Source organism: Physeter macrocephalus, chromosome 16 (assembly GCF_002837175.3).
Source record: "Physeter macrocephalus isolate SW-GA chromosome 16, ASM283717v5, whole genome shotgun sequence".
In the NCBI taxonomy this organism is placed as follows: domain Eukaryota; kingdom Metazoa; phylum Chordata; class Mammalia; order Artiodactyla; family Physeteridae; genus Physeter; species Physeter macrocephalus.
Window position 1 is genome coordinate 81,425,191 of NC_041229.1, and position 23,933 is coordinate 81,449,123.

A 23,933-nucleotide genomic window follows, 5' to 3' on the forward strand; every position below is an offset into this window, starting at 1 on the left:
ATAAGATTTGTTTCTCTTAGAACCCAAATAATTAGAGGCCAGCTAAAAATTCTGGGCGAACAGTACCAAGTTCAAGACTGCAATTTTGATTTTAATTTTAACTCACTTGAGCTTTTATTGCATTTGACTGCTTTGATTGACATTTACAAAATACAACAAGAAGTTAATTATTTCATAACTAACTCCCTCAGCATAATATATGTTGTTATCCAAAAATATAATATACGTGTGTCATTCTCAAGAACATTCCATAACATAGACGTGAACTTTTATAGTTGGAAAGGTCCACAGGGATCAAAATTATTATACAGATGAGAAACTGCCACCTTCAGAGAGAATATCACTTAATTTATATTATATACGAAGCTTACTTATAGTATTATTACTTGTACTTTATATATTTTATGTTTTAATAAACTGTTTTTTTAAATTGTTAATTCATAAATATGGTGCAAAAATCTAAAAGTTGTAAAAGAGTCTACAGTTAAGTCCCTCTTCTACCTCTTTTGCTAGGCCACACTGTTTCCCTCCCCTGATGCTATTTTTATGTAATCTGTCAAGATACATCTTACATATATGCAAATATACATTACATATGTGTGTACACATTGTGAGACATAAATGTTAGCATTATCTACATATTTTACCTCACCTTGCTTTATCATTGAACAATATATTTTTGAGATTATTTCATATGGATATATATAGAGAGAAATGCCTCATTCTTTTTATTAGCCATATAATATTCCATTGCATGGATGTGCCCTCCTTAAATTAATTAATTCACTGTCTAAGGGATTTTGTTTTTTTCCAAACATTTTCATGATAAAAATATTTCAATAAATATCATTTATATAATATCATTTTTACCATGTGGGATTCTATCTACAGGATATTCCTAAACATCGAAGTACTGATTTAAAGAGCATGTAAATCTTGAAATTTTTAATAAATATTGACAAATTATCTATATAATGCTATATATTTCCATTAACAGTTAATAAGAGTACTGTTTTTCCCATGTTCGTTTCAACACAATGCCTTACTGAACTTTTTGATTTTTGCCAAAGATCAAAATGGTAATTCATCATTATTTTAATTTTTACACTTCATTTTTTTAAGGGTAAAGATGAGCATTTTTTCATATGTTTAAGATTTATTCATTTATCATTTTCTGTGAACTGTTAATAGCATTTGACTACTTTTTCCATTGTTATTATGTTTTATATTGATTTGTAGATATTATTTACATATAAATAATTTAGACTTTTGTGATACGAGTTGAAATTTTTTCCCAGTTTGCAGTTTACTTTCTAATTTTATTTAAGGTATGTGTTTTACTATACACATTTTTTAAAGTGTAGGTAAACTTACCACCCTTTTCTTAAATCACCTCTTAGTTTATGTATTTTACATAGAAAGGCCTTTCTCACTGAGATTATTTTTAAAAACCCTATGTTTTATTCTAGAGAATTTATGGATTAATATTTTAAATTAAAATATTTTGTATAAAGATATAATTTCTATAATAATTGATATACAAATCCAAGTCTATTTTCTTCCATATTGTCCCAACATTAATTTTTAATAATTCAGTCTTTAATATATCCCCTTATTTAAAGGACCAACTTTATCTAAATTAAATTTCTAAAATGTTTGCATCTATATTTGGACTTTCTATTATAACTCCATTGATCTGTGTGTCTATTCATGTACCATTATTGTTCTATTTCAATTATTGTAGATCTAAAATATGTTCATAGCTGGTAGGTCTAATCCCTCATCGTTGGTCTTCATTTCCAGAGTTATGTTTGACAAAATCATTTGGTTTATTTTTTCATGTGAATTTGGAATCTATATAGCTCCAAAAACTCTTGGGAACTTTTAAGGTGATTTAATAATATATATAGATTTATTTAAAGAGAATTAGCTTCATTTTGAAATTGAATCTTTCTGTCCAAGAGAAGAGGATGTTTTTGCATTTTTTGAGTCTTCCTTTGTGTAAAACAGCCCATAGACTGATACTGGTCTCTAGTAAGATAAGAATAAAAATTAAAAGCAAACATTTAGAAATTTTTAGAGCAATTTGACATGTTTGTGACATCCATTGTTGTTGTGACACTCTTTTAGCAATTCATTTTTATTGTATTGTTTAAGATTATCTAAACATGATAAAGTGAAAATAAAAGATTGGCTTTCCACCAGTACAGTTTGAGAAGCATTGCAACAAAACATGATAGCAGTTTCTGTGGTTATTATTATTATTTTTTGAGGATAGTTTAACTTGATTATGTGTGCATATATATATATATACACACAGATATGCTGATACATGTTTACATAAATATAATCATATGCATGCTCCTTGTAGATTTAAAAAAAAAAAATTTTCTATTTGCCTTCCCTTTTCCCCCTTTTTTCTCCCCTATGCCACAGCATCTCTCCACCCTAAATAACCCATATTAACAACCCATTATGTATTCTTCCATACTTTACCTAGAAAAATGTTAAATAATAGTGGGCAAAAATTTCTTCTCCCTGAACCTTAAGGAGAATACTGGTAGAGCTGCATCAGTAAATATGATCTTTATTTTGTCAGATATGCATTTTTATAATGTTAACAAGGTATTCTTCTATTTCTTTTTTATTAAATTTTTAAAAAGAATATATTTTAAACATTATCAAATATATTGTTAGCATCTGTCATGATGTTTTGTGATATTCCTTTTGAGTGTATCTATCCCAGGTCGTGGATTATGGTGTATTAATCTTTTTTCCCCCAGCTTTATTGAGCTATAATTGACACATAACATTGTTTAAGTTTAAGGTGTATGATGGGATGATTTGATACACATATGTATTGCAAAATGAATACCACGATAAGGTTAGTTAACACAACCTTCACCTCACATAATTACCACGTTTTTGTTGTTTTTATGGTAAGAACATTTAAGATTTACTGTCTCAGCAATTTTCAAGTATATAGTATGGCATTGTTAACTACAGTCACTGTGTTGTACATTAAATCCCCAGAACTTATTCCTCTTATAACTGGAAATTTGTACCCTTTGACCAACATCTCCTCATTTTCCCTGCCCCTAGCCCCGGGAACTGACCAATCTATTTTCTGTTCCTATGAGTGTGGCTTTTTTAGATTCTATATAAAAGTGATATTATACAGTATTTGTCTTTCTCTGTCTGGCTTATTTCATGTAACATAGTGCCCTCAAGTTTATCCAGGTCACAAAAGGTAGGATTTCCTTTTGTTTTATGGTTGAATAATATTTCATTGTGTGTGTATATGAAATTATTATATATATAATATTTATATCACATATACATGTCCAAATATATTTTATATATTTTAAATTAATTTGTGTATTATATGTATACATATATATAATGTATACATATTTTCTTTATCCATTCCCCTGTCAGTGTTTTGCCTTTAGCTTTGTTCTTTCTCAAGATTGTTTTGGCTATTCAGGGTCTTTTGTGGTTTTATATAAGTTGTAGTATTGTTTTTTCTATATCTGTAAAAAATGCCATTGGAATTTTTATAGGGATTATTGAATCTATAGATGGCTTTGGTGTAGGTAATATGGACATTTTAACAATATTAACTCTTCTGATCCATGCTCATGGAATATCTTTTCATTTATTTGTGCTTTCTTTAATTTCTTTCATCAGTGTTTTATAGTTTTTGATATGTAGATCTTTCACCTTCTTGGTTAAATTTACTCCTAAGTATTTTCTTATTTTTGATGCTATTGTAAATGAATGGTTTTCTTTATTTCTTTTTCAGATAGCTCATTGTTGGTGTGTAGAAATTATGCTGATTTTTGTATGCTGTTTTTGTATTCTGCAACTTTACTGAATCTAAAACATTTTTTGATAAATCTTTAGCATTTTCTATGTATAAGATCATTTCAACTGCAAACAGACACTTTCATTCTTCCTTTCTGATTTGGATGTCTTTCATCTCTTTTTCTTACATAATTGTTTTGGCTAGGACTTCTGGTACTAGGAGTAGTACCTTGAATAGGAGTAGGGATAGTGGGCACCCTTCTCTTGTTCCTGATCTTAGAGAAAAAGCTTTCAACCTTTTACTGTTGATATGATGCTTGTCATATATCCATTCAGTCATTCTATGCCTTTTGATTGAAGAGTTTAATCCATTTACATTTAAAGTAATTACTGATAGGTAAGGACTTACTAATGCCATTTTAGTAGTTGTTCTCTGGCTGTTTTGTAATTCCTTTCTCTCATTTTTCCTCCCTTCATGTCTTTCTTTGTGAACTGATGATTTTCCTTACTGGTATCCTTTGATTCTCCCCTCTTTATCTTGTGTGTGTGTAACTTCTATAGGTTTTTGCTTTATGGTTTACCTTACATTAAAAATCTTATAGATATGTTTATTTTAAGCTGATAATAACTTAATATCGATTGCATATAAAAACTCTTCTCTTTTACTCTTCCCTCTCCCTTTTTTATGTTTTTAATGTTACAATTTACATCTTTTTATATTACATATCCATTAACAAATTATTGTAACTATATTTATTTTTAATACTCTATCCTTTAACCTTTATGCTAGAGTTAAGCGATTAACACACCACCATATTAGGGTATTAGAATATTCTTAATTTGTCTAGATACTTACTTTTAACAGTGTGTTTTATATTTTCATATGTTTTCATGTTGCTAATTAGTGTCTTTCATTTCAGCTTGAACAACTCCTTTTAGCATTTCTTGTAAGGCGGGTCCAGTGTTGAATTCCCTCATCTTTTGTTTGTCTGAGAAAGTCTTTATCTGTCCTTCATTTCTGAAAAACAACTTTTCTGGTAAAGTATTCTTAGTTGGCAGTCATTTTCTTTCAGCACTTTGAAGGCATCATTACACTTTCCCCTGGCCTGCAAGGCTTCTGTTGAGGGATTTGCTGATACACTTATGGGAGTTCTCTTGTAAAAGAAAAATATGGAATGCTTCATGAATTTCCATGTCATCCTTGTGCAGTGACCATGCTAATCTCTGTATGTTTCCCATTTTAGTATATGTGCTGCCAAAGGAACCCTATGTTAATTTTTTAATGTTCTGTTGGATTCTGTTTGTCAGTATTTTATTTAAGACTTTTACATTGAGATTCACAGATGAAATTTCCTTGTAGTTGTTTGTGTGTGTGTGTGTGTGTGTGTGTGTGTGTGGTCTTGATATTAATGTTATGTTAGTTTTATAAAAAATTGAAAATGTATTGCTTCTTTTTCTGTGCTCTGGAAATGATTTTGCCATTAATTGTTCTTTAAATAATTGGTAGAAATCTTCCTTGCAACTTTTAGTCCTGGCATGAGGGGGTGTGTTGGAGATGGTATTGCTCTTTGACAGCTATATTTTCCCATGGAATAAGGTATAAAGTCAGTTTTGGTAATTAATTTTTCCTAGAAAATTATCTACTCTAGAGCTTATATATGTGAAGTTTATAAATTAGTCCCTTTATGACTCCCTTAATTTCCTCTTCATTTGTGGTTTTCTCCCCATTGCTGATTTTATGCATTTGTGTTTGCTCGCTTTTTGATTAGGTTAAGCAAAGTATTTTTAAGAAAAATTATTAGATATGTTATATTTTCTGTTCTTCATTTATTAATTATTGGTGTTAATGCCTTCATCTTGTTTGCTTAGCTTTATTATGTTTCTTTATTTGAAACATTCTAAGTTGGATGATTATTATATTTATTTTTATCCTATACTGTTTATAAATATGTTTTAAGGCTATGATTTTTCTTCTAACACTTCTTTAGCTATAACCCATATCATTTGAAATTTATTATTTCATTATAATTATTTTGAAATATGTCATAATTTTAATATTATCTTCTTTTTGACAGAAGAGTTCTTAAGAAACAGTAATAAAATATCAGGATAGTATTTTGTTATTATTATTATCTGGTTTGTAATTTCATGGTTGATGAGGTTTTTTTATATTTATTTTTACTGAAGTGTAAATGACTTACACTATATTAGTTTCAGGTGTACAACATATTAATTTGATATTTTTATACATTACAAAATGATCACCACAATAAGTCTAGTTACCATCTGTCACCATACAAAGTTTTTACAATATTATTGACTGCATTCCCTATGTTGTACACTACGCCCCCATATTTATTTTATAACTGAAAGTTTGTACCTCTTAATCCCCTTCACCTATTTTGCCCATCCCCCCACCCACTTCCCCTCTGGCAAACACCCATTTGCTCTCTGTATTATGAGTCTGTTTCTGTTTTGTTGTTTGTTTGTTTATTTTGTTTTTAAAGATTCTACATATTTTGTTTTAAGATTCCACATATAAGTGAAATCACACAGTATTTGTCTTTCTCTGTCTGACTTACTTTACTTAGCATAACTGTCAGTACTATTTCAAAAAATTCTTTATAGGTTTTTTTATTACCCATATATAGGCGAAATTTAGGTGTGTGTGTTTGAATATTCCATGAGCACTTAAAAATGAGGCCTTAATTTTTTTTTTTTTTCTTTTTTTGCGGTACGCGGGCCTCCCACTGGTGGCCTCTCCCGCTGCGGAGCACAGGCTCCGGACACGCAGGCCCAGCGGCCATGGCTCAAGGGCCCAGCCGCTCCGCGGCATGTGGGATCCTCCCGTACCGGGGCACGAACCCGCGTCCCCTGCATTGGCAGGTGGACTCCCAACCACTGCGCCACCAGGGAAGCCCAAGGCCTTAATTTTAAGAGCACATACATTTTTCACATCTGCATGTGAAGTTTGCTTTTGATCATCTACTTTTTAACTTATATATTACCTCATTGATTTATCTCAGACAAAGTGAAGTAAATTAAATATTCCTACTTCTCAGGTACTTTTGACAATTATCCTTACATTTCTTAAGTTTTTATTTTATGTATTTGGATCGTATGTTATTAGGCGAATAAATATTCCAAAGTACTTATTGGAGATTTTACTCTTTATCATTTTATAGAACTTTTCTTTGACTTGTTTTTTACTGTTTACCTTGAAGTGATATTAAGGGTAACCCATGCTTTTTTGGGGGGAGGAGTGGTTTTTGTTTTCCAGATATGCCTTTTATTTTCAGTCATTCTGCATCACTCTGTTTTAGGTGTCTCTCTTATAGACAGCAAAGGGCTGGCTTTTTTGTTATTTCAAAGCCAGGACTGTATTCTATGCTGGGAAGTATTTAAACTTAACTTCCCCAAGACAGAGCATTGACCGTTAGTGAGTTCTTTAAGCCATTATTCCCTCTCAGTCCAAAGATACTGGCTTAAAGAGTATGTAACCTTCACTCTGTTGACACTGTTTTGGGCAAATAGTGGGAGTAGTTTTGAGTTCTCTTTCAGCCCATCTCCCTGTGCTTTAGGTTGGTATCAAGTTGAGCTTTCGGGGATTCCACTGCTGACTGGTAAATTTCATTCCTGTTGTATGAAACAAGGAGTCATTAGTTTCATCCCCTCATGGTGTACCATCAGCTATGGAGAATTATATTCTGATGCCTTTGTTTTTCTGAAATCTGCAGCTGCAGGTACAGTTTTCTTACCTGTTTGATCTTCACTGCATTTGCAACCCTTTTTTATATATTGAGAGTTATAAATGTGTTTTAGTTTCATTAAAGATGAAATTACAATTCTATTTTTTCTTACTGTTTTTGTTTTGGATGGTTTCTTAGGGACCATACATCATGATTTTTACATAACACTTTAAAAACTAACATTTAAACATCACTTTTTTTTTTTTAATGTCGGTTCATTGGTTTGTTTATTTATTTATGTTTGGCTGTGTTGGGTCTTTGTTTCTGTGCGAGGGCTTTCTCCAGTTGCGGCAAGCGGGGAACACTCTTCATCGCAGTGCGCGGGCCTCTCACTATCGTGGCCTCTCTTGTTGCGGAGCACAGGCTCCAGATGCGCAGGCTCAGTAGTTGTGGCTCACGGATCTAGTTGATCCGTGGCATGTGGGATCTTCCCAGACCAGGGCTCGAACCCGTGTCCCTTGCATCGGCAGGCAGATTCTCAACCACTGTGCCACCAGGGAAGCCCCTAAACATTACCTTTTGATAGTGCTAATCCTACTTAATTCAAATTATTGTCCTATTGGCACAAATTTTATTTTCAAAAGATTTTCCTCTCGGACTCATGTATTTCTCTTTTCTCCCCAAACATTAAAAATATAGGAAAATGTAAGTTTTGTATTTTTTTTCAGTGAATTTAAGAGAATAGATTCTCTTGTAATGATTTTCTTTTATTCAGGTTTAGGTCTTCATCTTTAGATTTATCCCAATAATGATTTTAACTGATATCAGCCATTAACTAAGATGTGCAGATCTCAGAGCGATTTGAAAATTACTATCTCAGGCTTCAAAGAGGAAAATAGTGTTTCTATAAAAGGAGTCAATTATGTATAATATATTTAGACAGGGAGAAGTAAATAATGAGAAATGCCCATATCACGAAGCCCTATTTTAGTAAAACAATAGCCTCTATATTAATGTATTTTTAAATCATGCTATGTGGTATATCGTATGTGTAAGTAACATAATAATGAAGGATGTCCACTGGAAACTAAAGTGGAAATTAAAACAAACCTTCATGGAGCTGCTCTTTATTTTTCAGAGAAGCTGAGAAATAATTTGAGGACTAAGAGCAGCAAGAGATGATTATCTCCTTTTGAAGGTGCACCTCAGTTTATGCCACTGTTGCACATATGTTTTATAATGCCACCTCACTGACCCCAGCAACTCAAATCCAAAAGCTTTTGCAATTTTGGGATACAAAGTAAAATTCTGGTAAAATATACAGGGGAAAAACTATGGCAGTTTTACAAATATCTCTTAAACATTCAATTCACCTTGGAAAATCAAGCCATTTGATTTCAGTTCAAAACTTAAGATGTTCTGATTGCTTTTGGAAAATGTTTTTGGATTACAAAAGGGGTTATCTATGCATTGATGACCCAATTTTTGTCTCTGTTAATATTCTAATTTCACTCATTCCTTACTGTACTAAGGAGGTAGAGAGAAACGTATCTCGTAAATTACATTATTTAGACACTCAGGCCTTTAAAAAGCCCAGCCTAAACTATATAAACAAAGCACATAGTTGATACTTGGGACCAAATATTTTACTGTACAACTGACTTAAAGTTGGATTTTTTCAAAACATGGAAAGTATCATTGAAACCCAAATTTGGGAGCTCACATAAATGCTATATTAAATGCTGCAGGTAGCTCTGAAAACCAAGGTGGCAAACATGAAAAGAAGTCAGTCCACTCATAATTACTATGCCACTTGAATTCTAGTAATTTATGGGGAAGGAAAACAAATCTAGTTACTCATCCTCTTCATGAATGAAATGTGCTCTGCACTACAAATGCAAATTATTATCCCTCATCTAAATCATTGACTTAATGATATTCTATTTCCAATCTCACCCTCAGGTCACTCAGAATGAGCAGGCTTAATCTAATGATTAAAAAGTATTCTCTGTTATATTTGAACTGGAGTTTATTTCAGAGTTGTGTGCTTTAAAATAATATAAAACAGGGGTTTTATGTTTTTATATCTCTGTAAGAGAATATTAAAAAATAAACATTTCTATACTTTCTCCTAAAGACGAATGATGTAAATATATATTAGTTCCTGCCCAGAGAGCTCAAAATCTAATTCAGAGAGCCAAGCTATAAATACACAGGAGAGCAGTAAAAATTCAAAATGATAAGATAAGCTCAAGGCAGTATATTAAAACCTCCTCTTCGTGGAAAATTTGGGAGATAATCTCTTAAATATTATAAGTGATTTTTATTATTTTGTGTAGTGAAGTATTCTTAATTTTATAACAGTTTGATGGCATTCTAGCTGAAGTGTTATACAAATACCTCTCCCTTACTTTGTAACCATAACAATGACCATAAGTTACATTTTCCTTGATGATTCAAAATTGTGGTTGTAAATGTCAATGTTATAAAACAGGGACTGGTATGTCCTTTATCTTTAGTAACTCCTAATGACAATATTTTAGTGGTTGTGTCTCTTTTTGTTGTTGCTGTCTCCTGATGTGCTCCTTGAATATTTTCTACTTGTTCTTCTTTGGACTAGGAAATAAGGTATGGTGTGGGAGTGGGTGTGTATATATAAATGTGTGAGTATATCTGTGTGTGTGTGTGTGTATGTATTTGTATATGTCTGTTGGATTCCTTTAGCTCAAGGAACTGAAACACTTGTTATACCTAAAATTCTAGAGGATTTTTCATTATGTGCATGTGAAAATAACAAAGGCAAAAATGTCTCCCAGATGATCATGCCTAAGGGAATCTACCAACAATTGTGAATAAAAGACGAGAAAGTGGCTTGGGAACTAGAAAGTCCTTTAGGATATAAAACAATTCTGGGGGCTAGGCTACCTCATCACATTCTCTTCTACAAGACTCCTGCAAAGAACGTGGCCAATTCGACCCATCACTTACTCTCTCCTTTCATTTGTCTTAGTATTTCCATCAACCACTTATACAAGTCCCAGTTAGTTCACTTAGTTGCTATGACTTAAGTGGCACTTTACTTCCCAACCATTTTAGAAGTCCCTGGCCAGCCTATGAATTGGCTGCTTATAAGGCCAGTTATATTTGGTGCCAACTTGGCTATTCATTGAAATAGAAACCCTTAGAAAGGGACAGCATTTGAGTATTATTAGATATCATGAGTTTTTGCCAGTCCAAATTTCAAGTGAACCAGTTACTTATGACTGTGTTTAACATAAGATTAAATATGCTTGGAGTAAAGCTCTCAGGAAATGGAATCATATCTACAATGAATGTGTTTTCTAAGTGTACATTTTGACTCTGCAGTGTCTTTCTCTATAAAGTCAAGTGCCCCTTTTGTATATTTTATATCATATTTCATAATCCATTTTATGTTAATCTTTTATGAATATGTCACTTTACTCCTTAATTGGTCAACCCACATTTCCCACAGTGCCTAGCAAACTCCCTTGCTTAAAACTGACAATGAATATATATTCATTGGTTTGAAGAGAAGTGCTAATAACTATGGTTGTCAATGACGAGTTATAAGAAATCAGTGCCATGAAGTCAGAAAAGAGAAATAATACTTGCAACTGACATCATTGGGCAAGCTTTATGGAAGAGGTGAACAAATGAGATGGTTATATAATCACAAATCATAAATCTTTTGTTTTAGGGATGACCATCATTGTCATCTCCATCATCAAAAATAAAGTTTCACCTGCAATTGTTAATTACTATGCAATACTCATTCTTGTTCTGATTCAACATCTAATACATGAAGACAGATAAATTCATACATGGACAACTATGCAAGGAAGATAGCATATCAATCTGGCCATTTTCCCCCTAGAGTATGAGCCACTATATTAACAGGCTGAGGATATATAGAGAGAGTTCATGGTATAGTCAAGTTCCCCTCTCTTGACAACATTTTTTAGAGAGCTTGTCTGCAAGATCTAATAACTCAGTGGAGACAGCAAATCTATTTCATACAGAGATGAAGAAAATGAAAAGAATAGTAGTGGGAAGTTTTGTAATTCTTCATATTCAGAACTGAGTAAAGGAATACGCTGACCCCAAGAAGTTACAGGATATGTAGATGATAAATAAATGGATAGATCAATCTTCATAAATAACAATTGCTTTTTCTCCTCTGACCCAAATCTCTTTCCAACCCACCTCTTTATTTTTTATTGGTATGTGAACTTGATGTTCTCATAAAACAACTAAACAGAAATAGTAAATTTAAACTTACCTGGGCTGAATCAATGTCATTGGGGAAATATGAAATTCCCTTAGCAGTACTGGGTTATGTATGGTCATCCACTAAGCCCAGAATTTACACAAGCACATCAACGTTCAGTCAATAATACTCCTTCACCACTTTATCAATATGTTACATAAGCTGAAGTGAGTTGCCCACCGTGGTTGAGGAGACCATGCTTTACTCATTTCTGTACCCTCACTACCTAGCATATAGTCTAATGGCATGTGTTCAATGTTTGTTGAAGGAATTTATGAACTAATAAATCAGAGACATACAAATAATCTGTAGCATTCATTGTAGTCAGTGGCACAACCTTTGAGGAAGACAAGTTTGATCGATGAAGAAATTTAAAAAAAAAAAAAGGAGACAAGCTTGGGTATGGCTTTAATCTGTAGATACAACATACAATTTTTCATATGTAAATGTTCACTTGGTCTGTATGGGTACTGGAATAATGACATGGGACTCATTTGCAGTACACAATCCCCAGCTTGGGTAGCCAATCCAAAACAGAAAGATCTTTGAGTTTTGTATTCTTTGTGTGAAAAATTCTTTGTGCTTTGTGTGAGTGCTTCAGTGTTAATCTGATTTTGTTATTCAAGCCTTTGCTTTAGCCTTATGGATTGAAAGGCTTTGAAATACATGAATTGGATTAAAAACTGAGTGATCCTCACCATTTACATTGGGACACAAGTACTATATGTCTTCCTGTTCCACCATTCCTAGCCCTTGTCTCCATGGCCACAAAATGACCACTGTGTCTTCAGCCATCACATCCATATTTAGAGCAAAAAAAGGGTGAAGGATGAAAACAAAAAGCTGAAAAGGTATGTCAGCAAAGATTGTCACTTATAAAACCAGCACTGGGACTATGCAAGATGCATATTTTAATGTTTCAGCTTCTATAATTGGGAGAGACAAAGGAGAAGTAGCCAGTTCACAGTATGGCATTGAAACTTGGTAGAAAAAGTCAGGAGATAGACAACAATAAATGAGATTGCCAAGGGAGAGATTACAGAGTAAGAACAAAAGACTGAAGTAAGAGCCTTAAAGATATCAGTAGAAAGATTGCTCTTTTATGAAAGTTGAGGAGGGGGTGCCTGAGAGAGCAAAGATGAAGAGCCAAGAGGAAATAGTTCCTCAGAGAAATGTGTGAGCAACAGTGTGAAATGTTATGAAATAATGATTAAGGAGTAGAAATAAAAATAATAACCAGGAGGTAGTTGGTAAACTTGAATAGAATAATTGTGTAGAAAATTGAGAAAAGGAAAACAGTTGGCAGGAGCTAAGAATTGAACACATTTTGAAGAAAAGAAAACAAAGAATAGGGACTACTCTTTTCAGGAATTTGATAGTGAAAGGAAAAGGAAATGGAACTGAGTCAACCAAAAAGTTGTCAGTGTTAAGGAAAGCTTATGAATATATTTTAGACTGGAAAGATCTGAATATTTATTTAGGCACGAATATATAAAACAATATCTAACAGATAGCAAATACCTAAGGAAGGGAGATTTCTTTGATTCTGGTTTCTTCTTCTTTACACTTAATGTTGTTGAATGACTTTTATGGTGGAATCTTTAATTCTTAGTGCTTGGGTTACAAAAATGAATATGGTATAGTCTTTACCCTTAATAATTTACAACCTAGAAAGTGAGAGAGACAAATAAGCTGAACTGAAATTTTAAATTCTGATTTGTAAAACCTAAACCTTAGGGAATATCAGGTTTGAAGATCTTGATAAGGGTGCTAAACATACAAAACCCTTTAAGAAAGACCTCCCTCCTTCACATTATAATTCTCTTTCCAACATTCTATTTGGGAAGTGATGTTTTATACAGCACAGACCAATGGTGTTTAAAAAACAGAAGATGCCTGGAAAATCCTTCTGAGCTTGGGAAAAGTTGTTGAAGCTTCAGGGCTCTTGGTGACGAATTTGATCATATGCATGTTTCATTAAGAATCAAAGCATGTGCATCCTTCCGCATTGAAGCCAACAGCAGAAGCACAACATTGTTCCCAAGGTGCGGTGACTAATACCTTGAGAAAGGCCTCAGCATTCCCTTTATAGATCAGGTGTTAATATACACTGCCATTCTTGCTCACAGCACTGAAAATTAATACGAACACAGTGGGCTAAATAAAGTGCCACTCTGAAAATACAAATGCTTTGGCTAGAATGGGAAACATTTTATGCTTTTCTTTAGAAATATTCTCTCAGTTCCTTTGAAGATAAAAATAAACTGCTACAAATCCCATTAAGACCTTTTTAGGGGTGGTTGTATTTTTCCTTCTACATCTTGCACTGAAGTGGAACTTTTGACTTATGTTAAAATAAACATACTTCTAGAAAAGACAAGCTGGAATTAATTCATGACCAAGTATTTTTCCAATGACAAATCATTTTTATCCTTTGGAACAATGATATTTTAAATTAAGATTTTTAAAAATGTTTCTCCTGGGTAGATTAATTGTAGATTCAGTGGCCTGGAAAGGATAGAGGTGGTCAGGTAATCAAAACATCTGGACATACAAGAGTTTTATCTCCTTGGATAGGGAACTTTGACCAACCAACACCTTTGAGAGCTGACAGTGACCATTTTATAGGCTCATTGAGCCTGTAAGGACCTTGGAGATCAGCCTAGCAGGGATTATTTAAAGATCTCTGTGATTCTGAAAATGTTTTCCTTAAAGTGGGTTTAGGTGAAAAAGATAAAGAACTCTTAAGTTCAGACATAAGGAATTTTAATAATGCAGCTAGTTTTGCTCTTTCTATGGGTACTGGCCCAAGTTTAATGCAGTGGTTAATAGCATGGAGTATGCTACCAAACTTTGGTTTAGAATCCTCCCTTTGTTACTTACTAGTTATGTAAGCTTGGAAGAGTTACTAAACACCTCAGTTTCCTTTTCTGTAAAATGGGAATAGAAATAGTACCTACTTGATAAAGTTTTTGTTACTATTAAGTGAGTTCATAGATAGAAAGAGCTGAGAACACTCCTTGGCACATAAAAATTACTATTTATATTTAAGTTGTCATTATTATAATTTAATTCCTATAACATTATTAATGGTAACTAATGTTTTAATTTTACAGATGGGAAAATTGACACTTAACAAAAGGCAAATAACTTGCACAATGTCATTCAGCTAGTAAGCAGTACGGCCAGGCATAGAGCACTATGACTTTCACTCCAAAGTATGTATTCTACATGATACTGTTTTGAAGTTTCTCCCATTGTTAGCGTGTGCCACCTATGTCATTATACGTTCAGTGCCACTTGAATTAATGTTCAAATTTTAATTTTAAAAAATCAGGTCATGGTATTATTCTAAGTCATTTATTTATAATTTTTATACTAAGTTACAAGCTATACAAGTTTTATTTCAACACACTTTTTAAGAAAAACAAGATATATTAATTTTTTATTGTCACTGTAAAAATTGCCATAAACTTAGCAGTTTGTAAGAGAAATTTATTTTTCTTACAATTCTGGAGGCCAGAAGTCTGGAATCAGTTTCACTGGGATAAAGACAAGGTGTCTGCAGGCTGGATCCTACTGGAAGCTCTAGGGGAGACTCTGTTTTCTTGCCTTTTCCAGTTTCTTGAGGTCATTTGCATTCCTTGGCTTATGGCCCCTTTCTCTGTGTTCAAAGTATATCACTCAGATATTTGCTTTCATTATCACATTGCGTTCACGCTTTCTGACCCCCCTACCTCCTTCTTATAAAGATCCTTGTAATTATACTGGATCTACCTGGATAATCCAAGATAATCTTCCTGTAGCAAGATCCTGAAGTTAATCTCATCTGCAAAGTTCCCTTTGCCATGTAAGGCAACCTATTCACAGTTTCTGGGAATTAGAACATGGAAATCACCAAGGGGGCATTAGTCAGCCTACAATACAAGGTTTAGATTAAAAGATACTAAGTCGTGTTATTTTGAAAACATTCTAAATAGCATAAATTTAAAGGACATAGAGAAAATTTCTATAAAACTCTTGATACCCTTTCATCTTTCACTCTTTCTACCCACATACTTGCTTACCAAGGCTGCTGTAAGATCTGATATTTGTTAATTACAAATTTTATTGCCAGAAAGATGCCTACTTAGGATACAGTACTCATCTAAATATGTCAAGGGATTCAAGACAACAAATGTTTGACTGTAAGTATTACTGGGTTAAAGGAAAACCATGATAAGAATTTTAAGGAGAAGAATAAATATTCCTTAACGTTTTTGGCTGAATCAAGTTTGAGCTACATTTTTCAAAGTGTTGTTTTGAAAAAGGTACTCAGATGACCACTTATTCCTCTACCCCATATTTTAAGTTTTATTTTACAAAACAATGAGAGTAAAAAGCAATTTTGCTTCAGCTTAGATTCATTTTATATAATGACATCTTTTGGATAAAGAAAGAAAGTGCATCAGATTAAGTTTATAATCCAAGGTTACAGGTGCCATAACCGCTCTAAAGCCAGAGTTGAGAAAAAGCATGACTGTAAAGAGATCCTCTTTTTTTTATTTTTATTTATTTATTTATTTTTTTTTTGTGGTACGCGGGCCTCTCACTGTTGTGGCCTCTCCCGTTGCGGAGCACAGGCTCCGGACGCGCAGGCTCAGTGGCCATGGCTCACGGGCCCAGCTGCTCCGCGGCATGTGGGATCTTCCCGGACCGAGGCACGAACCCGTGTCCCCTGCATCGGCAGGCGGATTCTCAACCACTGCGCCACCAGGAAGCCCAAGATATCATCTTGTACGGGTGAACATAAACTAGTTAGGGCTGGGATTTCCCTGGTGGTCCAATGGTTAAGACTCCGTGATTCCACTGCAGGGGGCACAGGTTCAATCCCTGGTCTGAGAACTAAGATCCCACATGCCGCAGGGCGTGGCCAAAAATTAAAAACAAACAAAAAGCTAGTTAGAGCTGTTCAGTCAGTGAAAATAAGAACTGAGAATGGAATATGATTTATCTCTATAAAGTCACTTTGTTATGTATAGGGGGCCTATAAATATTATTGACAAATATTATTATATGAGTAAAGGCAGCATCCTCACTCCTAATATATGAGTAAAGGCAGCATCCTCACTCCTAAAATTTTAAAGAAGTAATTTTAGGATTTTTTTTTTAAAGGGAACTCTCAATAGGCTAGCATTTTCAAAGAATGGGTTGGCGGACTTAAGTAGCATTGTCAAGTAAGTTCCTCCAATTTTCGAAGACCACTGAACTATTTAATATTAAAGTACCTATTCATCAATCAAATGAAAATATTTATATTGAGTTCTTACTCTGTGTCAAGCACTCTGGTAAATGTTTTGAAATGCAAATATAAATAAGATACCACTCTTATCTCTTAAGACTTTTGAGAGTCCAGTTGAAAAATCATATAAATAAACAAGTAAAAATAAAGAGTATACAATGATAATATGTACTATGGTGGAGGAATATATATAGTATGAGAACACCTAACTTCAAAATGGACAAGAAGGCAGGGCTTCCTGTGTGTACTGCTTGGCCTGAGACTTCAAGGAAAAGTAGCAATTGCCTCTATTAAGAAGAGTTCACATCACTGTCAAAAGTATAGACTGGCATAATTTTTCCAGGGAACTATTTCACATGGTAAGATAGTGATAGGCTGTGAGGCTAACTAGCACTAAGTTGTGAATGACTTTTTGTATTAGAGAATTGGACTTTTATTCTGAATTCAATGAATTCAAGTATAAGGAATAAAATAATATCTGTGATTTAAAAAAAATCAATCTGGTGGCACATCAAGACTGGATTAGATGGTAGAAAGATTACATACAGGGAAAACAACTGACTAAAATACTATTGCAGTAGTCCAATTAAGTAATAAGGATACTGACTAAGAGAATAGAAATAGGCATGAGTATGTGTGGCAAAATAAAGACAGGCATGTAGGTTCAACAAAACAGGAGAAGTGAAGTAAAAGAGAAGAGTCAAGGATTTATTTCAGGTAGATGATAATGTAGTGGCTAAAATGGGGAATATAAGAAAACAGGCAGTTTTTGTAAAAAGGATAATGAATACATTTTTGGACCTATTTAGCTGGTAGTACCTATAGGATATTGCAATGGAAATGTCATCTATATAGTTGGATATATTGGCCTGGGGGTCAGAAGAGAAGCCTGGCATAGAGATATATATTTATTAGATATTCACTAAGAATTGAGGCCATAGGTATGATTAGATATGTCCAAGAGAAGTAAGAAGAGTAAAATAGTTTAGTATGAATGTCTACAGAACGCTACTCTTTAGAGGAAAAAAAATTAAAAATAAAAGGAAGACATGCAACTAAAAGGTCTAAAGCCTGGTAAAATAGGACGAAATAAGGGAATAGCTTTAGGGTATGAAGCAAACATTGCAGCGACTGCTACTCTCGTTTTCTAACCCTGAAATAGCAAATTCAATGACCCATAGGAACCAGGCATGTAATTTAATGAGCAGAGAAGCTTGGGTGTAGGATAAACGTGGGGACTGTCATATGGCAGAGAGCACCCTGTCCACAAGTGGAAGCTGCTATCTAGGTCCTATTATCGCCCTGTGGGAATTTGGGTCAATGTTGCCAGATATCAATACGTTTGTTTGTTTTTTTTTTTTTTGGTACGCGGGCCTCTCACTGTTGTGGCCTCTCCCGTTGCGGAGCACAGGCTCCGGACGTGCAGGCTCAGCGGCCATGGCTCACGAGCCCAGCCGCTCTGCAGCATATGGGATCTTCCCGGACCGAGGCACGAACCCGTGTCCCCTGCATCGGCAGGCGGATTCTCAACCACTGCGCCACCAGGGAAGCCCATCAATATGTATTTTATATGAAATCTGACAATCTTAAAATGTTCCAAGCGTCACAAAAAGTGTCCATGGATTTTTTTCAGCTCACAGGCTGCCAATTTGCAACATCTGCTTCAGCATCCATGATGAGAACAATCCTGGACCAGGAAGATCGCTGGTTGGACCCACTACTGTAATCTTCCGTTTCCATATTCATGAGTAGATGCTCCCCATAGATTCCTGGATGAGTAATTTTGACATTCTGTGCTACTATACATACAGGTTAACAATTGGAAAAATGAAGAAGTAGCTCATGAAAACATCTAATCAATGCCTAAGAATGTTTTCTAACCTTTGCTAGCTACTGTCATGTAAGACTTTGGTATCTGTAAACAGGCTGACCATATATTTTAGCAATCAAACATGGGAACATTCGGGGAGAAAAGGGGGTGCTCTCAGCAGGAGGTGTAAAGTGAGATGTTTGATCTAACTATAAATGCATATTATCAGTATTGACCTATCTACATTTTATTTAGACCCTGTGAATTTAATGTTCCTACGTTAAATGGGACTCATTTTCTCAAAGTTACTTGATCTTCAGTGTCTATCTTGAGAGTACACCATGAGCATTTCAGTATTTTTAAGTCTTGCTTGCTAGTCATATAATTTATTTGAAGCAAGAGTAATTTTCCTGTGTATCAATTAGCGGTTTCTTTTGTTTAGGAATATACAGTCTAAGTAACCTTAGAATAGGAGAAAAATTAGGTTGTGTCTCTTCACAGGTTATACATATAATTTTCTCGTTTATAAATTGAGCATCAAGTGTTGCTCTACGTCTGTGTGTCAAAGGCCATTCAATTAGTAGGAGTAATTTTCTCTGGCTTTATGTCAAGTTCTGCTATTTGGCTTTGGGTTCTGAAGCAGATGACAAGTACATAAAAAAAAAAAAAAAGACTCTTTCCTTAGGGGATGAAATAGATAATTTTCTCTGGCTTTATGTCAAGTTCTGCTATTTGGCTTTGGGTTCTGAAGCAGATGACAAGTACATAAAAAAAAAAAAAAAAGACTCTTTCCTTAGGGGATGAAATAGAATGGTTTTTCAATACATTAATGATAAGCCTTTTGTGCACCTTGATTCCTAAGATGGCTGTTATGGGCCTCCACGATTTTTTACTCCACAGTGAAGATGCCAAGAAAACACCCACTCACATGGGCATTGCTGGTTATTCTCTACTAAATTACACTGGAATGGCCTTGTGGGGAGGAAAATAAAACATAATAATCCCCTATCTAATATTCTCCAAGGAATTTGATGCCAAAGTGTTTCTGAGCTGGTTATAAGGAAAACTCCTTTTAAGATACTTTATTTGAAAGGATTAGCCGGCAGTAGGGAAAGAAAATTTACTTGGGAAAAAGTAAAAGTAAATAAATAAGTGAAAAGAATTCTTACTACCGTGTTGTTACTGTAAATGTGAGTCATGGAATTTATCAGATAAGGAGGTTTTAAAATGCACGTGTGGGGCAACTTCTGCAGTCTCATAAATATTGACATATTTCAAAATATGATGTTTGAGTATTGCCAAGATAACTTTTGGTATAAAGTGTTATCAGTCGCCTTTTAGAGCAGAAAATGGCCTTTGCGATTTTTGAAGTTCAATTCTTCCTCTACTTTTCAGAGGAGGAGTTCGATAAAATCAGAAGACTAGTTAGTGGAAGTGTTAGAAGTCACATCCCGGGCTCCTTATTCTAAGCCCAGGGCATTTTCGACTCTACATTTTATGTTTCCACCATTCTTTATAGTATAAACGTCATTTCAATATCCAGGGAACCAAGGGAAGAAGTCTTAGGATGTTTAAATTGGCTTGACATACCATGAAAAATTCAGTCATTTTAACATGGTATATCTAGATGAAATTAAGGCTTTTAAATGACCATTAAAACACACACCTGTAAATATACACCCATAAATATATATATGCACACTTTATCCAGTATTGTTCATCCTCAGCATATCCTCTGAACTGCAATAGCTATTTGGTTACTATATGGTGTTATTTCTATTTTTAGTAATACCTGGAGGGATATTTATCTTAGCACTTGCCCTGGTAAGAGGTTTCTGGGGACAAATATCTTTTTAGAAGTCCTGAAACTAAAATCCTCTCTCCCAAGAAAATGCCTCTTTTTAGCAAAAGTTCTCATTTATTTGGTCATTGGATTCTCCCCTGAATTATTTTAAAATTCTGGACTCTAATATAGAAACTAGCAGTTGCAACTTGATCGTCACACAGCAGTTGGCATTTAGGCACAAAAGTTATGTTTGAAAGGTATGATTGAGACTGGTATGTGCCTACATGTTTGCAAGAGACTGTGACCTTTTTTTCCTTTTTTTAAATACATCTTTATTGGAGTATAATTGCTTCGCAATACTGTGTTAGTGTCTGCTGTACAGCAAAGTGAATCATCCATATGCATACCTATATCCCCATATCCCCTCCCTCTTGGATGGACCTAGAATCTGTCATACAGAGTGAAGTAAGTTAGAAAGAGAAAAACAAATACCGTATGCTAATGTATATATAGGGAATCTAAAAAAAAAAAAAAAAATGGTACTGGTGAACCTAATGGCAGGGCAGGAATGGAGATATAGACATGAAGAATGGACTTGAGGACAGTGGGAGGCCGGGGTGGAAAGCTGAGGAGACTGTGAGCTTCTTGTGTCTGTATGGTCCATCCCTAAAATGCCAGGGTACTTCTGAACTATACCTACGTGGACCCATTAAGCAGCCAAATAATTTCTCTCAGAGATGAACCTGGTTATAATTTCTCTCAGAGATGAACCTGGTTTGTGCTCTTTTTAAAAGAAGCTAATTTAAGGGAGAAACTTACCTGTTTATAGCTCCACACCAGAAACTATGAAGTTATTTTTCATTAAATTAAAAAAAATATGAATAGTAAATGTAAAATATACATATAAAAATAAAACAATTATAGATTAATACAGAATTTTATTATAGATTAAAACTGATTAATAATGATTTCTCTGTCACACTAAGGAATGAAAACTGGGTACTGTTAGTATCTAAATTAGGCATGATTATCTACACAGATATGAGAACTAGATAATGAACTTGAAAGACTTTTAGCTTGTTTGGTTTGGGATATCTCTGTTTTGGCCTGGTTTAGGTTCATTATGTTGAATTATTCCGACTCTAGAATCATCTCCTCTGGCCCATGCTGTTCCTTTCCCAGGGAGGCTGTGACAGAGAGTCTCTAGGGTGGTCCCATGATTCTTATCTCCTGATGGTCACACCCTTGTATAATCCCCTCCTCCAGAGGATATGCAGGACATGACCTGCTTCTAAACGATAGAATACGGCAAAGACAAAGAGGTGTATATGATGATGTGTACATAATTACATTACATAAGACTGTAATGCCTACCTTGCTGAGACATTTTTTTATTCCTTGTTGGCTTTGAAGATGCTTGCTGCCATGCTCCAAGCTGCTAAATGGAGAAGGTCCTGTGACAAGGGACTGAGGTCAGCCATTAGCTGACAACCAGCAAGAATCTTGAGACCATCCATTAACAGCCTGCAAGGAACTGGATTCTGCTAACAATCATGTGAGCATAGAAGTGGATCTTTTCCCCATTTGAGTCTCGGATGAGACCATGGCCCTAGCTGATACCTTGATGGCAGCTTTGTGAGACCCTGAAGCAGAAGACCCAAATAAGCTGTGCTTGAACTCCTGACCCATAGAAACTGTGAGAAAATAAATATGTATTGTCTTAAACAGACAAGTTTGTAGTAATATTGCTACTAGTAATAGATCACTAAAACAGTGGCCTCTATTAGAATGTTTGTTCCTTATATCAGGGTTCATTTGTTTAGTCATTTATTGCACAAATATTTATAAAGGTCTTGTGATGCATAAGCCTGCAAGGTGTCCTGGTCTAGAAGATGAGGGAAATAACATCATGTCATATAGGTACTATGAACGGAGTTTGGGCGTGTCCAGTAGAAACACAAAGAAGGAAGTGAACTGTCCAGTTTGAACAATTCAGTAAGAGGGAGTAATAGTTATAAGCTGTGATAAATGCTAATAATAATCAAAGCCAATAACCATAGGCTTCGATAAATATTATAAAGCACATAAATAGGATATGGTGGTAAATAACAATAATAATAGTTAATAATCATTGAGCACTTATGTCGAGTGCTTTTTTTCAAAAAAATGTATTAATCTGTACTCTGTTTTAGGAATGTAAATTAATTTCTAGCATTTTAAGTAAATTAATACTTTTTTTTTTACAGTATTTCTATTAGCACTTTCATCTTATAGATGAAGAAATTAAGGGGCTGACAGATTAAACAACTTGTCCAGGCTTTCCCAGTGAGTCAGTGGCAGACCTGAGACTTAAACTTTGGCCATCTTGCCCCAGAGTTTATGTTCTTAAACAGGGGGACCTACTTTGGGTGGGGTGATCAGGAATTCTTCTCTGAGATTAACTTTAGTTATTATGTGATAGATGAGAAGAACCCAAAGATGCAAATAGCCAGGGGAAGTGCATGCAGTTCTGGCAGAATGAACAAAAGGGAAAAATTCATTAATAGAGAAAAAGTTGGCATATCCTAGGAGCCAACAGAAGGCCAGTGCCACCAGACTTCAATGAGCACTGGTGATATTGGAGCAGGATGTGAGGGTCGGATCATTCAAAGAGATCTACTTTATTCTTAGTGAAATACAGAGGTGTTTTACACAGGGAAATGCATTGGCTGCTGTGCAGAGAATGGTTTGAAAGGGGTAGAAGTGGAAAGAAGAGACCAATGAGGAGGTAATTGCAGTATGCCAAGTGAGTGACAATGATGGCCTGGACCAGGGTGGAGACAGAGGAGATAGAGTGATGGATAGACGACAGGTCTATTGTGGAGGAAGAATGACTGGATGTGCTGAAACAGCTGGGATAAGGAAAAGGGAGGGGTTAAAGATGAGGAACACCTTTCTGCCTTTAGCCCTGAATGGATGATGGTGCTTCAGTAACTTATTGAGCATACATTATGTGCCCATGACTGTGGTCGGTACTGTGGTGGTAGATACAACACCTTCTTGTCGTTGGCTTTCTCAACCGAGAGAGAGAGAGAAATTGATTAATTAACAGCAGACTATAACATGATGTGATAAAACATAGAAGCATCTTAGTGCCATGGAAACATGGAAAAGTAAAAGGGAATGAGTCATTCTGCCTGGTTTTCCAGGGGCAGTGTGGGCTAAATATCAGGAAAAGCTTTCACAGAGAAGAGGGTATCTGAGCTAGACCTTCAAGGTTAGTCGAGAGAAGG

The 23,933-nt window shown here is 34.6% G+C and overlaps 2 pseudogenes; one reads left to right on the forward strand and one right to left on the reverse strand.

The window, feature by feature from the left end:
• Positions 1 to 23,933, forward strand: part of LOC102993453 (hypoxia-inducible factor 1-alpha inhibitor-like) — a 151,023-nt pseudogene that overhangs the window by 48,205 nt on the left and 78,885 nt on the right.
• Positions 4,972 to 5,072, reverse strand: LOC112063677 (uncharacterized; annotated as a pseudogene).